Raw genomic sequence first — 19,653 nt, 5'->3', positions numbered from 1 at the left:
AGGTATGTAATCCTAAGCTCGTTTTCTTCCATTTTTATCAACACCCACTAGATTTCTAGGCCTAAAACATGAGATTAAGGGTAGAAAATTAGGGATTTGGGCAGAGTTAGGGCTTTTTGATTATTTTGGAATTTGACCTCGTTTTGGGGTCAGATTGCAAAACAAAATATATATTCGGGCTCGTGGGTGAATGGGTGATCAGATTTTGGTTCGAACCTCGTGTTTTGACCAAGCGGGCCCGGGGTCAATTTTTGAATTTTTGGGAAGAATGATGGGAAAGCTATAATTAAGCAATGGAATTGGATTTTTTAGCGTTTATTGATGTTATTAAGTCGATTATGTCTAGATACAATTGATTTGGAGTCAAATTCAAAAGGAAAGGCGGTGTTTGAGGCTTGAGTTGGCCGTGGAAGTTCGAGATAAGTGTTCAGTCTAACCTTAGCTTGAGGGATTAGGAGTTGTGTCCTATTTTCTATTTGCTTCTTGTTGAGTACGACGTATAGGCATGATGACGAGTATCTATACGTGGTGACGAGCATGACCGTGAGTCTTAAATTGCAATTTATTTTGTGGTCTTAAATAGTACTACGGATGCTTTAATTGATGATTCTCGATATTGAGCAAGGATTAAGTTTGTTTTTGTGGAAATTACTTATGATTGAGTATTGGTGTTAGCTGAGATGAGTAGAAATTGGGTTAAGATTGGTATAGTTGTTTCTCTCTTGCTGGGACGTATTTACTTTTACTGTCGAATCCTTGACGGGATAGTGCGGCTTATTGTTGATCCCTTGTTGGGACTCTTGGTATGGTTGTTGCTAAAGGTATATAAATGTTATGTTGTATCGGGTTGCACGCCACAACAATACTATATATGAAACGGGTTGCACGCCGCAATAATGTCATGTTGGATCGGGTTGCACGTCGCAACAATGTTATATTGGATTGGGTTGCACGCCGCAACAGTGATATAAATGGATCGGGTTGCAAGCCGCAACAGTGTTAAATGATAGAGATCGGGTTGCGCGCCACAATAGTGTTATTATGGTTTTGTTGTAAATCTTGAATTGTTCTATCATATTTCTCTTAAGTTTCTGCTGGATTCGATATTTCCCCCGTAGCATGTACCCCTCCCATGTTAATTGTTTATTCCTGTTTATTTTCCGCTGTATATTATATAACTGCACAGGTTTATCTGGAGTCTGGTCCTAGCCTCGTCACTACCTCGTCGGGGTTAGGCCAGGCACTTACCAGCATATGGGGTCGGTTGTGCTGATGCTACACTCTACACTATGTGCAGATTCCGGAGCAGTTTTTGGACAGTAGCACTTTGGGAGCCTACCTTCAGTCCCGCCAGAGATCCCGAGGTAGTCCTACAGGCTTCCGCAGGCCCAGCAGGCCCAGCATTCTCTTCTACTTTATTATGTACTCTGTTTTTATTAGATTTCGAGACAGATTGTATTTCTTTCAGACATTTATTGTAGTAATCTTAGTATGTCCGTGATATTGTGACACCAGATTCCAGGTAGAGTTGTATGTTGTCATTATCGTACTGGTCTTGGTTATTATATTAGATTAAGTCTTCCTCTTATTTTATTTATCTTTAATATCTAAATGTTGGGTACCTGTTAATATAGATTGTTAAAAAGGGTTAAAATGAAAGAGTTAGAAATTTTCTATGTTTAGTGGCTTGCCTAGCTTCTACGAGCAGGCGCCATCACGACTCCCGAGGGTGGAAAATCCGGGTCGTGACATCTGATTGGTTCATGTATTATCCAGCGATCACCACTATAAACTAAAAATATGTTCTATCAAGAATTCAAGATACTAGTCCAGCACAATAGATATTCTTAGTAGCTTTTACTATTAAAGTAATATCTTTTTTCCCCTCTTTTAAACATCCTCTTTGTCACGACCCCGGTTCGCCCTCCGTGAACCATCATGACGGCACCTAGTCCCTGCGACTAGGTAAGCCTAAATTGCGGAAAATAAACCAATTTGCGTAAGTAAAACGATTTAAAATAGAATTAGAGTAATAAGACAGTATTTAAAGTGTCGCTCGGCATACACAATATTTAACTCTCAGAAACCAATACATATCTACAAGACCCGGAAACCCATGAATCACAAGCTAAGGATCACTACACAGTACTCTAACTCCAGAATATCTAACAAGGAAAAGAAATATAGAAGGGCAAATGTTTAAAACCTAGAATAGAAAGGGACTCCTCAGTTTGCGGATGTGGCAGATATACCTCAAAGTCGTTGGAGTAGTCGTCTCGCCTCAAGGGTGATAGGACTGAGTCGCAGTACCTGGATCTGCATATGAAAAACATACGCAGAAGGGCCATGAGTACACCACAGCGGTACTCAATAAGTACCAAGCCTAACATCGACCGGGTAGTGACGAGGAAGGTCAGGGCTCTACTGAGATAAAATAAAGAATATAAGACATGACAGTATAAGATAAGCAGTACAGTTGAAAACTAACGATAAAAATTTAATACAGGAAAACAAGGAATTCAATAACTGAAACAAAGGCAAAAACAATCACAAGGAAACAGTCGGGGATCTCTCAGTATCCCGAGGATCTCTTAGTACCCTCAATATATGTCAGGAATCTCTTGGTATCCCGAGGATCTGTCGGTATCCTCAATATATGCTAGGGATCTCTTGGTATCCCGAGGATCTCTCGGTATCCTCAATATATGCTAGGAATCTCTTGGTATCCCGAGTATCTCTAGGTATCCTCAATATATGCTAGGGATCTCTTGGTATCCCGCACCTCAGTTCAAATCATAAATACATACAAGGGATCTCCCGGGATGCCGTCCCGTAGTCCCAAAGTAAAACACACAGCAGCAACACAAGAATACTCAATTAAGCTCAATTTCGTATCAAGTAAATAGGTAATTCTAATCTAACATGCTTCACATAATTCAATTAAGGCAGTTTAAAAAAATAAACAGTTAAGTCAATTAGACATGCTTTTTCTAAGCTAACAGCAGGTTTAAATTGCAAGTAAAATGAAACAGGAAAAAGAATACAATTGAAATTACTTAAAGAAAACCGGATTTTCAACAATTAGCTCAAGTACGCACTTGTCACCTTGCATACAGGGCATTTCAAATCAAATATACTGAATCCTAAGGGGAAGGTCCCCCACACAAGGTTAGACAAGCCACTTACCTCGAATCGGTTCAATAATCAATCTGAAACCACGCTCTTGCCATGAGTACTAGACTCCAAATGGCCAAACTCTATTCAATTCAATTGCATAATGTAAATAACACTTCAAGTAATTGATTCTACAAAGCAATTCTAAGTTAATAAGCGAAATTAGGTAAAATGATCAAAATTCCCCTCAGACCCATGTCTCGGAATCGGGTAAAATTTATATTTTCAGAATCCTCACACTCTCCTGAGTTGATGCATACCAAAATTATCCAAATCTAAGGTCAAATTCCTAATCAAAAGTCGAATTCTAGGTCTAATAACTTTCTTCCAACTTTTCCCCAATTTTCATCTCCAATCCAAAATTAAATGATGAATTCATATTTGGATTAACGGGTTACAAGCAAAAAGGAGTTAAGAATCGTTACCCAGTTGATATCTCTGAAAATCCCTCAAAATCGAGCTCAAATCCGAGCTCCCAAGCTTAAGTTTTGATAAAAATGGCTAAACTCTGGATTTTAAAATTTTATATTCTGCCCAGGTATTTCCTTATTCGCGAAAGCGGAAGGACCCTTGCGTTCACAAAGCATATCTTTGCTTAGTCGAGCTTTCCTTCATTGCGAACGCGATGCCCTAGTCGTGAACGCGGTGCACAAACTCCTCCTACTATGCGAACGCGGGAACACCATCGTGAACGCGTAGGTATAAGATCTCTCAGCTTCGCAAACGCGAAGCATTAAACCTCCTCCAGCCCCAGCTCCTCTTCGCGAACACGAAACCCCACTCACGAACGCGAAGAAGGAAACCAAAACTGGGCTGTTGCAATTTTCTGTAATTTCTCTAAGTTCCAAAATGACCCGTTGAGAATCCGAAACACACCCGAGGCCCCCGAGACATCAACCAACCATGCCAACCAATCATAAAACATCATTCAAACTTGTTCCAACCTTCGGAATACTCAAAACAATATCAAAACACATATTTTTCATCGGATTCAAGCCTAAGAATTCCAAAAACTCTAAAATTATGCTTTCGATCAAAAAGTCTATCAAACCTCGTCCGAATGACCTGAAATTTTGCACACATGTCACATTCAACACTATAGAGCTACTCCAACTTCCGGAATTCTATTCCGAACCTCGGATCAAAATCTCACTATCGAACCGGAAACTTCAAAAATTCAACTTTCGGCATTTCAAGCCTAAATTAGCTACGGACCTCCAAAACAATATCCGAACATGCTTCTAAACCCGAAACCACCCAACGGAGCTAACGGAACCATCAGAATTCTATTCCGAGGTCGTCTTCACACTTTTTTGACTACGGTCAAATTTCCAAACTAAAGCTCTCATTTAGGAACTAAGTGTCCCAAAACTCTCCGAAACTTAAAATCGAACATCCCGGCAAATCAAAATAGCAGAAATAAACTTGTGGAAAGCAGTTAATAGGTGATCGGGGCATTAATTCTTAAGACGACTGGTCGGGTCGTCACACTCTTGTATATAAAAAAGATAGAAAACATTTGAGAATATTTGTGAACTTCTAAGCATTCAATAACTTTCCTCGAGAAAACATAATTGCTTACACCAACCTATCAGCGTGCATCTAATATACTATAGATAGAATAGTATATTAGCTCTATCTATTTCAAAGTTTCATTGAAAATGAGTACATCGTATGCATCAAAGTGTCAACTTTCACTTGATTCCAAAGGCAACAACTTAAATGGTATCTTGAAAGGTGAACTCTTGATGAATTTCCTTCCCTAAACATGGATATAGAAGTCATTTACATGTTATTCTTGAATGCTTATAATTCCTTTTTATGGAAATTTTCTTGTCTAAAATCCAGAATGCTTCAGCAAAGTACAAGTTAAGAATTGGATCATCATTTAGCCCTTGTTAGAAGGTATTATTCAAAAGATGCTTCAAAAGAATCTAACACTAATCATCCATGGGTGCTTAAAAAGTATTTCAGATCATCTCTACATTAACAATAAACCTAAAATTTGCCAGCTTCTTTTATCCCTTGATATGTATTCAATGTAGAAATATCAACAACAAATATCTCGCTTATCCTAAAGATGGTGCTGACATGTTGAATTACCTAAGGTTCATTTCTTTATCATGACATAATTGACTTTCTCATCCAAAGAACAAAAGATGGAGTTGCACCCTAGTGTTCTTTAGCTATCTCTATCCAGCAATCACAACATCAACATAATGCATGAAATGAGCAACTCACAGCAACAAAGTTTAAAGCTTGTTGAAACTTTTCTCTTTAACCTTGCAATACAAATAAAACATATTGACCGTGGGCTATCTGAATATTAATAGTTCTTTTCATACAGCAGAACCGTAATACTACTTATTCCCAATCTCTGCCTAAGGCTCACTCACTCTTTCTGTTTTCTTTGTTATATCCAAATTCAGCTAAAGTGTACTGTGATTTTAGCAAAGAATTCCAAAAAGAAACTACAAAAGCAATTGGGAAAGACTTTAGCCCTCTCAGTAATCTTGGAATTCAAAGAAAAAGCAGCTCTTGGAGTTTGATCAACATAGATTTAAGTTTTTTCATAATATCCAGGCATAAAAGACTCTAAAAACTGCAGTAATTGTTAAAAGTTAATTGAACCGAAAAATACTTCAACATAAACTATTAATAAACCCATCTTAATCCTAGTAGAAACGTTTATGCAACCTCTAAAATGGTATTTCATATAAATTAACTCTAACTGAACCTTATATAAGTTAGCAAATATAATTAATGATTTTAAATTAGAGAAAAAAGAATATTGTGCGAATAGAAAGATACAGTAAAATATATTTGGTGCTAGAATAATAGAGGCGGTGTTTCATCATTATAAATATGCACAACACTCTAAAACAACATATAAGAACATAGAATTTATATTATTTTCCAGAATAAAACCAAATGTATTTTGGAATTGCGCAAAAATAGAAGATAAAAAGATAACTATTAAAGCTAGATTAGATTGTCTAAATCAACTGATTAAATAAGTTTCTATAGTATGCCAAAATGTTAGGCAACAACAAAAACTCTTATATTCTTCTTTAGGAACAGGGATTTATAGGGTTCATTCCTGACCTTGCAATATGAACTACCCACAACATTGTCAAGCAGTTGCCTCGCAATCCTTGTTTTTTTATTCATATATGAACTTCAGTAAAATTCTATGTGCATTTGAAGACCTTTCATTCATTCACTTCATCACTAAAATGAGAGTAGAATGACAGAATGCACAAAACCTTAATTTCGAACCTTAGGTTAAAAACACCTTAACGAAAATACAAACAAAAAAAGCAGACAAAGCAGGGATCCATGATTAATTACCAGTTTGCTCCACCATAACTTAACTCTCATCACTGAGAACCTCTCCTTATGTAATGACCCGACCGGTTATTTTGAGCTTTTGCACCTTGCTCGTCAGTTCTCGGGCATGACTTGCCCCGTGTGATGGATTATGAATTATGTAAATTATTGGATTTTGTTTTCAGGGTAATCGGAATGAATTTGGAAGAACAATTCTCAGTTTGAAACTTGAAATTTAAAAAGATTGACCAAGATTTGACTTGTTGGTATATGATCTCGGATTAGAATTATTATGATTTGGTTAGCTCCGTTAGGTAATTTGGGACTTAGGAGCATGATCGGAATGCATTTTAGAAGTCCGTGAAAGGTTTAGGCTTGAATTGGCAAAATTGAGATTTTGGTATTTTTCAGTTGATAGGTGAGATTTTGATATAGGGGTCGGAATGGAATTCCGAAAGTTGCACTAGCTCCGTTGTGTCATTTGTGATGTGTGTGCAAAATTTCAAGTCATTCGGACATGGTTTGGTTGGATTTTTGATTGAAAGCGTAATTTGGAAGTTCTTGAAATCCTTAAGCTTGAATCCGATGTGATTTGGTATGTTTATGATGTTTTGAGCGTTCCGAAGGTTGGAACAAGTTTGAATAATATTGTGGGATGTGTTGTCATGTTTGGTTGAGGTCCCGAGGGCCTCGAGTGAGTTTCGGATGATTAAACTAGGGCTGCTCGGTGGGCCGGGCCTGAACCGGACCGGACCGGGCCCGCGGTCCTAACGGGCCTGGTGGGCCGGTCCTGGGTGGGCCGGTCTTGGTGGGCCTCTTGAGCCCGTCACGGGCTGGTCTTCAAGGTTGAGCCCACGAGCCCGGGACCTTTTAGCCCGGGACCGGCAGGCGGGTCTGGCGGGCCCAACGGCTATTTTTTTTAAAAAAAAAATAAAAAAATTCTCCAACGGCCATATTTAAAATCTAGCCGTTTGGGCTGAAAATATGACCGTTTTTAAGTTTAAAAAATGGCCATTTGGTCCCCAAACTTTATTTTAACCCCAAACTTTATATAATTACACTTTTCCCCATTTCTCAACTATAAATACCCCCTCATTCTTTCATTTTTATTCACCAATTCATCAATATCTCTCAATATCTCTCAATCTCTCTCAATCTCTCTACTACAATTACTTAATTTATTGTTGAAATTTCGTGAAAAATTGTGAAGTTGTTGAATTGAAGTTTTCAAGTGTTCAACGATTTTCAATTTTCAAGAAGTTGTTCGGCAATCCGGTAAACTCGTTTCAACTCTTACGTTTTTAGAATATATTTTTGTGTGGTTTAGTTTGCATAATTATAATTAATATGGCATTTACTTTGAAAAAAATGTTTGGTAAAGGAAAAGATAAAACCGGTGAAAGTAGTGGCCAACCAACTACCCTTCCCCCGGCTCCCCGACCTTGAAAAGATAAGCAAGTTGAAAGTAGTCGCCAACCTAGACGTCCTCCTCCTTCCGTAATTCTTGATAGTGATCACCCTTGTTTTCAATTTACCGATAGTGAATTTTATCATAATGTTGCACCAGGTGATAGATTAGATGATGAAATTATGAATGCTCTTTATCCTAATGAAACCATCTTAGAAAATAATGAGGAAAATGAGGATGATGATGAAACCCAAGCACCGGATTTAGATGATACACCTACTAGTCCTCTTAATAACCCAAGTGATGCACCGGTGGACCCACCGGAAAGAAGAAACTTTGGAATTGCAGAAGCACAACCGGCGATAGATGAAGCTTATGAAGAAATGATAGCGGAACTTGCGGAGGATTCGGCTTCGCCCGGAAGTGGTGATGAACAAGCTTCTTTTCCACCACCACCAACGCAACCTCCTCCGAACCTTGAAGGATTTATGAGATTTGTTAGAGATAATACATAGAATAATATGTAACTTGTATTTTGGCACATCTTCCTTAGTTTTTTTCCTTCTAATGGTGGTATTAGTACCTTGTTGTGCTCATTCCATTGGGGGAAGGATGACTAAGAAAGATATGCCATTTTTTGGTAATAAAATTTATTGCTTCTACCCATGAGCTTCTTTTCGCAATATTTCTTTGTCTATACTTAGAATTATTTATAAGCTACAATATATACATAATATACAATATATATACTACAAGAAAATATATAAGAGAATATATATACATAAGATACAATATAATATACTACAAGAAAATATATTATGCGAAAATATATACATAATATACAATATATATACTACAAGACAATATATTATGCGAATATATATACATAATATACAATATATATACTAAAAGAAAATATATTATGCGAATATATATACATAAGATACAATATATATACTACAAGAAAATATATAAGAGAATATATATACATAAGATACAATATAATATACTACAAGAAAATATATTATGCTACAATATATACATAATATACAATATATATACTACAAGAAAATATATTATGCTACAATATATACATAATATACAATATATATACTACAAGAAAATATATAAGAGAATATATATACATAAGATACAATATAATATACTACAAGAAAATATATTATGCGAATATATATACATAATATACAATATATATACTACAAGAAAATATATTATGCGAACATATATACATAAGATACAATATATATACTACAAGAAAATATATTATGCGAATATATATACATAAGATACAATACATATACTAAAAGAAAATATATAAGAGAATATATATACATAAGATACAATATAATATACTACAAGAAAATATATTATGCATGACAATTTAGTGTTTTACTATTGTTTTGTTATTTTCTTTTTCGTCAAGCACTTTAATAATTAGATATACATATATACTACATATATATTTTTAATATAGCCATGATACTAGAAGAAATTGTCTTAAAAAAAATAATAAAGCCCGCTAGGCCCGCGAAGCCCATGAGCCCGGCACGTTAAGCATAGGACCATGTGGGCTTAGGCCCGTCACGGGCCGGTCCAACACATTGAGCCCACGAAGATCGGGACCGCCAGGCCCGGGACCGCCAGAGCCCGGGACCGCCAGAGCCCGGGACCACGAAGCCCGGGACCGCGAGGCCCGGCCCGTTAGGCCCACTAAGGCACGGGCCCGGGACAAAATACAGCATTAGATTAAACGGATCAATTTTGGACTTGGTAGTCTTTGTTGGTTTTGTGTTACAGACAAATTGTTCTTCGCGTTCACGAAGGGTGTTTTATATGTTGATTTTTTTTGTTCTACGCGTTCGCGAGGAAGGGGATGCAAACGCGAAGGTGGAGGCTTCATGTTCATCGCGGACGCGAGACTGGGGTCACATTCACTAAGAGGAGTAAGGTCGTTGGGCACCCCAAGCTCATGTGTTATGCGTTCGCGAGAGTTTTACTGCATTCGCGAAAGCCTGGTAAGGCAAAGCATCGCGTTCGCAGGGAAATTGTCCGCGTTCGCGAAGGGAAAAATGGAGAAGCAGTGAATTTGGTCTACGCGAATGCGAGAGATCGGTCGCGTTCACAAAGAAGGTAATTTTACCTGGGGCTGAATATTTAAAAGTGAGTTTCGCGAGCTTTGGTCTATTTTCTCCATTGTTGAACGATTTTTGGAGCTTTTGAGAAAGATTGAAGAGCGAATCAAAGGGAAAAGCTTGGAGGTAAGATTTTTGAACTCAATGCTCGTTCCTATGTTGATTCTTACATGTTTAATCATGAAATATGTGAAAATTAAAGCCTAAAATTGGGAAATTAGGGCGTGACTTTGCAGAGTGTTAATTGGAAATTTGAAGGGGCAATTGAGGTCCGAATTTGATGTTCTTGGTATGTATAGACTCGTGAGAGGATGAGGATTCCATTGATGTTAATTTGGTCAGATTCCGAGACATGGGCCCGGGGCCAGCAATTTCGGGATTTTTGATGTAAAATGGATATTTTCTAGTGGGCTTTGTTCCCTTAGCATATTTTAATGATTATGTACTGATTGTGGCTAGATTTGGAGCATTTGGAGGTCGATTCATAAGGGAAAAGGTATCGCGTGCTAGACTTTGGACCGGATCGAGGTGAGTAATGATTGTAAATGATGTTATGAGGGTATGAAACCCCGGATTGCACATTGTTGTGCTATATTGAAGTGACGCACGCACTAGATGACAAGCGTGGGGTCGTGCACTGTTGGAGATTGTGACTTAGTCTATCTCGAATGACTATTTTATCGCGTATTTGATTGGAAACTATTTTCTATCATCATGTTTTGGGCGGAATGCCATATTTGGGCTTCGTGCCAACTATTTGAACCCTTAGGGGGATTTTATTGATATTTCCTCACTATCTTGACTTAATACTTGAACTCAGTCATGCTATATTTCACTATTTTCATAACTCAGTCATGTTTACTCTGTTTTAATATATCAAATGATATTTCAAATAATATTTTGGGTTGAGCATCATGTTTTACTATTGCCCGAGTGGCTTATGTGATTTTGACTGAGTAAGGCCGAGGGTCTGTGCTGTGAGGATACTTTTGGGTCTGTTTGCACGCCACAGCGGTGATACACTGATTATGATTATGAGGCCGAGGGCCTGAGATATGTACGCCACAAGGTGGCTTGTTGATATGAGGCCGAGATCCTAGTGATGATGCCACGAGTTGGCTTGATATTGCGCTTGGTCTGTAAGGGGCCCCTCCAGGAGTCTGTACACCCCCAGTAAGCGCGGGTACCCATTGTGATATGAGATATAGCCTGAGGTGCTGGTATTGTTCTGAGATATTGCCTGAGGGGTAAATTTGTTGACATTGTGCCCGAGGGGCGAACCTTTATGTGGTTATCTTTCTTATTGCCTGTCATTTACCTGGTTAATTGTGTATTTGTACCCGAGGGGCGGATTTTCTGTGCTTATCTGCTCTAATTACCTTGCATTCAATTGCTTAACTGTTGAAAAAGTCTTTTTTTAAAGAATTTTAAACTGAGCTAAGATGCTTTAAGAGATTTCACAGCTTCATTGCTTTCTTACTGGTTTTGTACTACTTCTATATAGCATGTTGATGTATTTTTCGTGATTTCATATCACTCAATCTTTAGTTATGATTATTATTCACTGAGTTAGAGTACTCACTTTACTCCCTACACCTTGTGTGCAGATTCAAGTATTTCTGAACCTGCTAGCGGGTATTGGTGGATCGGAGACAGAGTCATCGGAGTTTAGCAAGGTAGCTGCCGGCGTTCGTAGCACTGCTTTTCTCCCTCTTGATTTTATTAGACTATATTTAGTATATTTCAGACTTTTCCATTATATTTAGACCCTAGTAGATGATCGTGACTTGTGACACCCCGATGTCGGGCTATATTTATTTCCGCACTTGTTTATTTCGCTAAATCTATACTTGTTGGGGATTTATCCTTATAAATGACTTAAATTGACTTATTAAATTGTTAAAAACTGAATTTGGGAATTGTGTCGGCTGGCCTTGTCTTCATGAGAGGCGCCATCACAACTAGGTCCGATTTGGGGTCATGACAAGTTGGTATCAGAGCCTAGGTCACATAGGTCTCACGAGTCATGAGCAGGTTTAGTAGAGTCTCATGGATCGGTACGGAGACATCTGTATTTGTCCTTGATTCAGCTTGAAATATAACTCTTTGAATTCCTTCCACGCGTTCGTATGTGCGTATGAGCGCTCAGTATCCAATGTGCATCGATGGCTTGTGATTCCCTGATCAAGGGGCAAGATGTGATCTCTGTGTGTTGATGTTGGGCCAGTCGGGAAGACTTGAGGCCGGATATTTGCCTATAGCTCGAGCCCTGAGCTGCTGATTTCATGAGCGTGTGCTTCTGGATCTATATGTTCTGTTGTGTCCCTATTAAGGGGAGTAATGACTAGATAGCTACGTGATGAGTCTGTTATGACTGCGAGGTGTATTCATATGATTTGGGAACAACAAGAAGGGTCTACTGGAGGATAGAAGAACTATTAGGTACTCGATTTTCTTCTCGATTTGAGGTATAGCCCCGAGTTATGGGTGTGTGAAGAATTTTTTCCTGTGTTCTAGTTGGGAGTGAAGTGAATTTCATGTTGTGGTATGAGTTCAGACTCAGGAAGATTAAGTGACTGTGTAATGTTTATGATTGTGGAAGGTATACAGAAATGTTAGTTTGAGACAAAGCAAGTGGGGTTATCTTTTGCGGATTGTTCTAAAGTTTGTGTAATCTCTTGTGTCATTTATTGGAATATCTCTGTTACCAGGGAAATATATGTTTTACAATTTGAATTTAGGTGGCTCAAGAGAGTAGGCTTGACTACTATGAGAGTGACTGCGAGATTTGCAGAAGATATAAAGTGCCAGACGGTCTGTGTTCCACGAGCTTATGAAGGATTGAGTTTAATCTCACTATGGTATTATGGCATCAATAAAGTATATGTGTTATGAGTTATTATGTATGTTTTGGTCTATGACTTCAAGCCAAGTGGGGGAGTCCACTATTAATTAGTCAATTACACAGTTATGTGCTATGTTGGTTCCAGTTTGAGGCGTGCGGGTCAATCAGTTATGGCTTTCGGAGATTGAGACCGAGGATGGCTCGAGTAAAGGAAAATTTTGATAAAGGTTATGTCATGCTTCATAGGTGTATGAGAATCACGGATTGTCTTGAGTTGTTATTGGTAATAGATGCTCGGTGCATAGAGCAGGAAGTTGCTTGGTTGTTCTAGGATGAGGTTACACTCTGCGATGTCGGAGTGCAATTGAGGCACAGGTGCTCCTATTCGTTTGATCAGGCTAGTTGCAGTTCGAATAGAGTGAATGACTCTCGAGAATGGTTCTAACGTGTTCAAGATTTTACATATAACAATTGGGTATTTTCAAGTTTTATATGTGGCTAGAAACTGAGTTTTTATTGGAAGATGTCAGGACTTGTGGTATTTTCTATATTAATTATGGGATTTTGTATATCAGTATCAGGAAGGTGAAGGTAATGGCTTTGGATTCGTAGGAAGTCGCTTCAGGGTAAGCATTTTGAACATGGTGCTATTAGGAATATTTAAGAGAGAGTTTGGCGGCTTGTGAGCCTTAGACGGTGTGGTTTTATGCTTGGGTCTCATGTGGTGAGTCTAGCTTGAGGAATTGTGGTGTTACAGAAAGGAGAAGTATCAATTTGAAGGTAATTTAGAAGGAACTAGGATCAATAGGATAGCTTGGTAGGAGGCCGGATCGGCATGGTAAGAGATATGATTAGTCATTTGGGTGATTACGAGGTAATGAGTTTCTGCAGGTGTTTCGCGGAAATTCTCTTGGGTTTTTAGTGGCCTGCGTAGCTTCGTTGAGTTAGAAAGATTCAGTTCTGACGGTTTAGTTTTGTGCGTATGGAATTTGGAAAGTTTTTGATGATTCTACAACGGTTAGAGATGTGTATTTTCCACGGGCATGAAGAGCAGAGGATGTATAGTGATTTTCTCCCAGCTGAGGTCCAATAGAAAAGTTCTTGGCTAAGAGCACGTGATTTTTGCCCTATATGAAATGCTCCTATAAAATCTAATAAAATAGATTTTTTTCAATTATTTGCCATTTTATAGGATTTTATTCTTTGCATTTTTGTGCAAGTTTAATTTTATTAAAATCATGAAAATATCAAAAATACCATGCATGGCATTTAAGTTTTGTTTCTACACTTTTAGGATTAATTAGTTAATTATTTATTTTATTAAAAAACGAAAATCACAAAAAATGCTTCATTTTTACACTTTTGCCTTTTATTTTTAGGTTATTGATTTTTCTCTTTTAATTTAGGATTAAGTAGCTTTTATAATTTTTGTAATTAATTAATTAGTTTAATTTCACATTTTTATATAATCTAGGATTTTAATTTCTAGAATTTTTAATTAAAGAAAAAGAAAAGAAAAGGAAATAAGGAGTTTAATTAATTGGGCTTAAATTCGGAACTTGGGCCATTTCAAAGCCAAAAGCAGCCCAAATAATTACCCAAGCCCAAATACAATACCCAAATTTTCCTAATTGACCCTCCAGCCCAAACCCGCCTGCCCGACCCGCTTTTCCCCTCCTTAAAACCCCTCATAAATAACCTAATAAAGGAGACCTTAGATCCCTAAGACCTAATAGACTCCCCATCTGAAAGAGCAATCTGCCGCTGGAACACGAGAGCCCATCCCCTGTTCATCTTCTTCGAGAATCAAAACCCACAGAAAAAAGGAGAACCCCTTTTTCCCTTCAGCAAAGAGAACATCGGCAAAGCATAAAAAATCAGCCACTCCTTTTGCCTTCACTCTACCTTCTTTCTTCATTTTTCTCTTATAAAGGCTTTGAAAAGATCTCCTGAAGTATTTAATGCAAAACACATTTTGTTTCTTCATATTTTGATCGATTTCCGTTTTAAAAGTGATGGAATTTTCAGTTGAAATCGAAATCTGATTATGAATTCGTTGTCGACCGGAAATTTGTATCGCCGATTCGAGTTTTTCGGTCAAGAGCATTCTGGGTCTGTTGAGCGTTGTTGATGGAATTGTCGTGAAAATGATGTGTTTTGTTGATGTTGTTTTGCTAAGCTACAGCTTTCCTCTTGCCTTTATTTGGCTATTCAAGCTTGTATTTATTGATGTTTAGAGGTATTTATCTCAAATCTCAAAATATAAGTGTTGTTTGGATATTCATGTGCTAAAAACTTGCTGAAATTGCAAGGAAATGGTATGATTTTTTGGTTAAAATCTGATTCTTTACTTCTTTTAGTCTAGTTTAATTAAATGAGAAAATCCTGAGTTAAAAGGTTTAAACAAGAACAGAGCACCATTGGCCGAGTGATTTATGTTTGGGCAATGCTATTCTCCCTGATATTTAAAGGGTTGTTTGATTTTTGTTTTTCATATGAGAAGTCACCGGTGTTGCAAAATCTGAGATCCTACTGAATACTATTTGTTACTGATTAGCTTGAAATGAAAAGCTGTTTCAGTTTAAAATGATGTAGAAATTTGAGGCTCACAACTTATATTAAATCTTCATGAGACATTTTACTACTTGTATAGTGCTCTTGATCTCAAGGTGTGAGGTTTCATATGGTTGAGTCTGGATTGCTGCAAGACTATCTTATTTGGTTGTAATTGTATGACAATTCAAAGTTGGATTAATAAGCTTCTTATTGTTGGAAATGATACTATAATCTCATGAATTTAATTATGTTCAATCAGCAAAAATTGGCTCCTGCTTCTTCTGTTTGCCTGTAATTGATCTTGCTTATAACTGTTATGTTTGAGTTGAAATTTAGGTTGAAACTATTTGTTCATTTGAAGATTTCATATGCCGGTTTACGGTTTAATCGGCTGCTAATTCGCCGTGTTTAATTGGCGTATTAAATTGAAGCGTTGCCATCTAATATGAATTCCGGTTAAGTGATGTACTAATTCTAAATTGAATTTACAGTTTAAACTTCCTATGTGTTGGAATAATCAATTTTTATGTTATATATGAGTTTACTTATATATTCAAAGTCTTACATAGTGTGGGCCGTTAGATGAGTCTTAAGTTTTTGGGCCAAGTACATGGGTTTCTGAAGAATTGAATAGAGTTGGCTCATTTTCTTGTATCCGAATCCTTCTAGCTTAATCTTACACTTTATCCACAATAATATTCCATAACTCTCATGCCTTGCAATAATCTCACACATAGAAATAATTAATTCATGAACATCGTAGTTTGTTTTAGGCGCGATTAATAAACCATTGTGACTATGGATATGGTTCCCGTGACATAGTTATGATGCCTAATTTCAAAATTCGGAGGTGCATTTCATATAACCCGATCATAACAACTTCGAATAATAAAACCCTTTGAAATAATTTGAGGTGTGCTATACGCAAACAAAATCCATAATCCATGGCCCTCATAAGATTAGATTCAAGAGCCAACACTTATAGAAAAAGGTTTGAGGTGTGCCATAAATAAATTAAATCATCCATGGCCCTCACAAATGTTGCTATTGAAAATTGAATCTTTGTAGTTGCTTTGGGCGCATTATTTAAATAATTCATCATAGCTACGGGTACGGTTCTCGTGACGTAGTTGTGATTTTCAATTACTAAAATTCGGGTGTACATTTCATGTGACCCAATTTCAATCTTCAACAATGTTTAATAAAATATATCGCAAATCGCGGGTGCATTTCATGTAGCGTGGTTTGCGGCTTGTTCCAAACCGAACAAGTGTACGACTATCGTAACTTGTTCAAGAAATAATTCCATAAAGCCTAAAAGCGGTTAAAATAAATAAAAGCAGTTATAAAGCGAAAAATGCACAATAGATTTAAAACATGTAATAAATCAGATAATTAGGTCAATTATTAATAGTTAAGCGACCGTGCTAGAACCACGGAACCCGGGAATGCCTAACACCTTCTCCTGGGTTAACAGAATTTCTTACTTAGAATTTCTGGTTCGCAGGCTTTTAAAATAAAGTCGATTTTTCTCGATTTGGGATTTTAAAATAAATCGGTGACTTGGGACACCATAATAAATATTCCAAGTGGCGACTCTGAAAATAAATAAATAATCTCATTTCGAATAATGTCACTTTAATTAGAAAAACTCCCTTATATACCCTCTCGGGTGGTAAAAAGGTGTGACAGCTCTGGCGACTCTGCTGGGGATCAGAACCCAGAACTTCTTGTTCAGGGTTCAAGAATTCGAGCTTAGAATAACTGTTATACTTGGTTTTATTTATTATCTGATTTTTATATGTTTGATCCTAATGTGCTAAATGCTGTTTTTTACCGCTTTGATATTGTTTGGAACTGTATATAAATTGTTACGAAACTCTCTTCTCTCTGAGTCTTCTAAATCATCTGGGAAGTGTGCACTTCGTGTGACTTATTTTTTTGTTAGAGTTATATCCCAATTTTAGAACGAGTTTCGGACAAGTTGTAAAGCCGGTGAAGCTTTTGTATTCCCGGTACGTTGCCCCCCTCGGCTCGAGCTGTCCGCTCGGGTAAGCCAGGTTTAGAACAATACACCCAGGTTTTTAAACCTAAAATAACATAGCCTCATGCCAGATCCCTAGTAGGAACGCTTGTTTGTATCACGTACATCTGACTTTGGGGACTCAACACAGGGGTTGAGTCCGTCTAGGACAGGTGTACCCAAATTAAAAAGATCATCCTGATGCATCTTACGTGCTACTTGTGCATCTGTTTGTTTCGGCTTGCATGTTGACCGGCTTCTAGAATAGGGAAAGAAAATCAAGAAAAAAAAAAGAAAAAAAGAAAATCAAAAAAAAGTGAGAGGTAGATATTTAAAAAATTCTGAAACTCTACCGAAATTCTGAAAAAAAAAAAAGGCATTTCAAAATGAGCCCAAATCTTCAAATGTCATGTTTCCATGTTCCGTCAAAACTGGCCGAACTACGGGGTCTGATTCTCACCGAATGTGAGATAGGTAGGCAAACCTCATCGGTTCCGACCCCAATTTTCAAAAATTCAAAAATATTTTCCTTTAGAAATCTTTCCTTAGAAAATTCAAAACAACAAAGGGAAGTTTTTAAAACTCAAAAAAAAGTAGTTTCCTTCTTTCTGGAGTATTTCATACGGGTTTTCTTTGTTTTGAAGTATTTTTCCAAAAAAATTAAAATACAAATCAAAAAATGAATCCAAAAAAAAAGGAAATATTCTTTTCCTTCTTTAAAAGTATTTCTTTCATAAATGTCAAAAAAATTAAAAATTGAAGTCCAAAAATATTTTTGTTTTTCTTTAGAAGTGCTTTTGTAAATAAATAAAATTCAGAAATCCAAAGTATTTTCTTAAAAGTCTCTCTTTCGAAAATTAAGAGGAAACATCCAAGATCCAAAAATATTTTTCTTTCTTCTTTAGAAAAAGAGAAAACGAATGAAAATTCAAACAAAATATTTTTTTTTACTTTTAAAATTCCAAAAGTTCAAATCTAAAGCAAATGAATTTTTAGAAGCCTTTCTTTCAAAAACAAAACAAAAATCAAAACAAAATATCTCCTTTCTTCTTTTAAAGCATTTCTTTCAAAAATTCCAACCAAAAAAAGAGAGGTTAGTTTACTTACTCCATTTTCGATTTTCGCGAACTACACAAGATCTGATTCATGCGATGTCATGATATGTAGGTAATCCCCATCGGATTCGATCACAACTATAAAATAAATTGAGTGAAAAAGTAAACTGAAAAAAAAATTGAGTGAAAAAGAGAAAAAGAAAAATAGTGACAAAAAAAGAAGAAGAGAGAGTGACAAAAATAAAAAAGCGGCAAAAACAAAATGAGAAAATCAAGAGTGATTAAAGAGAGCCAGAAATAAAAGAAAAGAGGTACATACTGAAAGAGTTGGTTAAGGTCGGGATGAAACATTCAATCGTTCAAACACATGGTAGAAGCGTTTAACTGTTAGGTGTATTGCATCCCAACGTGTGATTTTCTATATGTTAAATGTCTCAAAACTGACAAGGTTGTTGGGTGTGCAAATTAGCCAGGTTTTGGTGGTTGGTTTTGTTGGTAGTCTAGCCTCCCCTCCTTTACAAGATCCAAAGGCATAGATGGCCTCTGTAAGCAATCTACCAATCATCGGTCCTAAGGATAGCCCGGCATCGGCTATTCTGCAGCTAGAATCAGTAGCTGCTGAAGAGAATAAGATATTGCGTCTCCGCATATTGGAAATGTGGGATGCCTGGTCTAATGGTAGGGAATTGCCAAGTGCAATACCTGGGTTCCCTGAGTTGATCCCCATGTCAGGTGAGGTTACCAATGCCCCTGTGCCCAACCCGCTCATCCCATGCATCCTCCAATGCCGTTCAATGATCCTGGCATGCCTTCTATGGTTCGCCCCCATGCGACAGTTTACTGGGCACCTCCAATATTGTTCTCTACAGCACTAGTCTTCACCAGAACACAACCAACTTTACCACGACCATATGTTGAGCCTTCAAAGTTCACCTTTCAGGGTCCACAGCTTCAATCAGAAATAGCATATGTGACCCCGTACTCCTTCACTCAACCTCCACAATATGATCTCTCGGTGGATCAAGAAAAGGTCGTTAAAAATCCTGAGCAAGAGGAAATGGCTCGGAAGATAAAGAGCATGGAACAAATCCTGAAAAACATGCAAGGTT

Source organism: Nicotiana tabacum, chromosome 22 (genome assembly GCF_000715075.1).
Source record: "Nicotiana tabacum cultivar K326 chromosome 22, ASM71507v2, whole genome shotgun sequence".
NCBI lineage: Eukaryota > Viridiplantae > Streptophyta > Magnoliopsida > Solanales > Solanaceae > Nicotiana > Nicotiana tabacum.
The sequence above is the reverse complement of the archived record's forward strand: the minus strand, read 5'-3'. Positions refer to the sequence as shown.